Source organism: Colobus angolensis, unplaced genomic scaffold, assembly GCF_000951035.1.
Source record: "Colobus angolensis palliatus isolate OR3802 unplaced genomic scaffold, Cang.pa_1.0 Scaffold151, whole genome shotgun sequence".
NCBI classification, from domain to species: Eukaryota; Metazoa; Chordata; class Mammalia; order Primates; family Cercopithecidae; genus Colobus; species Colobus angolensis.
In genome coordinates this window covers 1,576,772-1,579,383 of record NW_012114611.1, presented here as the reverse complement: position 1 = coordinate 1,579,383, position 2,612 = coordinate 1,576,772, and the positions used below count along the sequence as shown (strand labels likewise).

Sequence of the window (2,612 nt, the reverse complement as noted above, 5' to 3'; positions counted from 1 at the left end):
ATACACACACACACACACACACACACACACATAAAAGTTCAGGAGTGTTAAGTATATTCACATTGTTGTGTAACAGATCTCCCAAAGTTTTTTTATCTTTGCAAACTGAAATTCCATACCCATTAAACAACAACCCAGTCCATGGCCCACCATTCTACTTTCTGTTTCTGTGAGTTTGACTACTTTACTTCATGTAAGTAGAATCATACAGTTTTTGTCTTTTTGCAACTGGCGTATTTCACTTAGTGTATTGTCCTCAAGGTTCATCCATGTTGTAGCGTGTGACAGGATTTCCTTTTTTTAAAGGCTGAATAATATTCTCTTGTATGTATATACCACATTTTGTTTATCTATTCATCCTTTGATAGACACTGGTTGCTTTCACCTCTTTTGTGAATAGTGCTACCATGAACATGAGTACACAAATATCTCTTTGATATTCGATTTTGAGATCTTTTGAATATGTATCCAGAGTTGGGAGTCCTGGATCGTGTGGTAGTTCTAATTTTAATTTTTTGAGAACCTTTATACTGTTTTCCATAGTGGCCATACCATTTTACATTCTTGCCATCAGTACACAAAGGTTCCAATTTTTCCACATCTTTTTTTTTTTTTTTTTTTGGAGACGGAGTCTCGCTCTGTCGCCCGGGCTGGAGTGCAGTGGCCAGATCTCAGCTCACTGCAAGTTCCGCCTCCCGGGTTTACGCCATTCTCCTGCCTCAGCCTCCCGAGCAGCTGGGACTACAGGCGCCTGCCACCTCGCCCGGCTGTTTTTTTGTATTTTTTAGTAGAGACGGGGTTTCACTGGGTTAACCAGGATGGTCTCGATCTCCTGACCTCGTGATCCGCCCGTCTCGGCCTCCCAAAGTGCTGGGATTACAGGCTTGAGCCACCGCGCCCAGCTATTTTTCCACATCTTTACTAATACTTATTTTGTTTTCTGTTTTTGTTTTTGCTTTGTTTTATTTTGGGTAGCAGCCATCCTAGTGGGTACAGGGTGTTAACTCATTGTGTTTTGTTTTGTTTTGTTTCAGGCGGAGTCTCTCTGTCACACAGGCTGGAGTGCAGTTGCGTGATCTCAGCTCACTGCAACCTGCGCCTCCCAGGTTCAAGCGATTCTCCTGCCTCAGGCTCCCGAGTAGCTGGGATTACAGGCATGCGCCACCACGCCTGGTTAATTTTTGTATTTTTAGTAGAGACAGGGTTTCACCATGTTGGCCAGGCTGGTCTCGAACTCCTGACCTCAAGTGATCTGCTGGCCTCAGCCTCCCAAAGTACTGGGATTACAGGTGTAAGACATTTAAACCTGACCCTGGTTTTGTTTTGCTTTTTTGAAGAGCACATGAGCTCCTGGTCATTGTGGTTTTGATTTGCATTCTCTAATTATGAGCATCTTTTCACATGTTTGGTGACCATTTATTTATCTTCTCTGGAGAAATGCCTGTTTAACTCCTTTGCCTATTGTAAAGTTGGATTTTTGTTTTTGTTGTTGTGGATTTTCAGGAGTTCTTCATACATTCTGGATATTAATCCTTTATAAGATATGTGACTTGCAAGTATTTTCTGCCATTTCATTGGTTGCCTTTTTACTTGGTTGATTGCGTAGAAGTTTTAAGTTTCATGTAATCCCATTTGTCTATTATTGCTTTTTTGCATGCACTTTTGCTGTCATATCCAATAAATTGCCAAATCCTGCCTAATGAAGCTTTTCCCATTTTCTTCTAGGAGTTTTATAGTTTTAGGTCTTATTTGGTTCCTTATTTCTTTTTGAGTTAATTTTTGTATATGGTGTAAGGTAAGGCTCCAGCTTCATTCTTTTGCATGTAGATATCCAGTTTTCCCAATGTCTTTTGTTGAAGAGACTGTCCTTTTCTCATCTAATGGTCTTGGCCCCTTCGTTGAAGATCTTTTGACCCTATATGTGAGGGTTTATTTCTGGGCTCTCTATTATATTCCATTAGTCTAGATGTATGTCTTTATGACAGTACTACACTGTTTTGATCACTATAGCTTTGTAATATGTTTTGAAATCAAGAAGTATGAGGTCTCCAACTCCTTGTTTTTCTTTTTCAAGATTGTTTTGGCTATTTGGGATCTATTACTGAAGTTTAAAAATATTCGTAATATATTTATTGTTTTAACCATTTGTATGTTGATGCCAAATTACTGGTATTAAATACATTCACAGTGTTGTGTAACCATCACCACTGTCTAACCCAAAACTTTTCATCACCCCAACAAAAACTTTTTACCCGTTAAACAGTAACTCCTCCCCCCCGCCCAGCCCTTGGTAACCCCTATTCTGCTTTTTGTCTCCCTTGCTCATCTCCTTTTAATACATGTTCCCATTCCAATAAATATAAAACTTTAGGCCCTCTTTTGTTGTGATTTGAAATGAAAAATAAGTATAAAGAACAATGAGAGTAATAAGTTGAGAACTACATATGTCTGTTCTCTCATTTCTCTACATTGAGAGTCATTGAGCTGTACCCTCTGGTTCAGGGGTCGTAGTTAATACTAGGGATGTGGGCCAGGCGCAGTGGCTCAAGCCTGTAATCCCAGCACTTTGGGAGGCCGAGACGGGCGGATCACGAGGTCAGGAGATCGAGACC

General features: G+C 40.3%; 1 protein-coding gene across 2 annotated transcripts in view; it reads left to right on the top strand.

The window, feature by feature from the left end:
• SPATS2 (spermatogenesis associated, serine-rich 2) overlaps positions 1–2,612 on the top strand; it is a 185,234-nt gene that overhangs the window by 65,310 nt on the left and 117,312 nt on the right. Inside the window, exons 1-2 of one of the 2 annotated variants that reach the window (XM_011936177.1) lie at positions 152–193; positions 1,967–1,968. The exons of the other annotated variant lie outside the window; for it this stretch is intronic. The gene's annotated coding sequence lies outside the window, so the exon portion shown is untranslated. Of the gene's footprint in view, positions 1–151; positions 194–1,966; positions 1,969–2,612 lie in introns of those variants that run through there. 2 annotated transcript variants of the gene reach the window in all.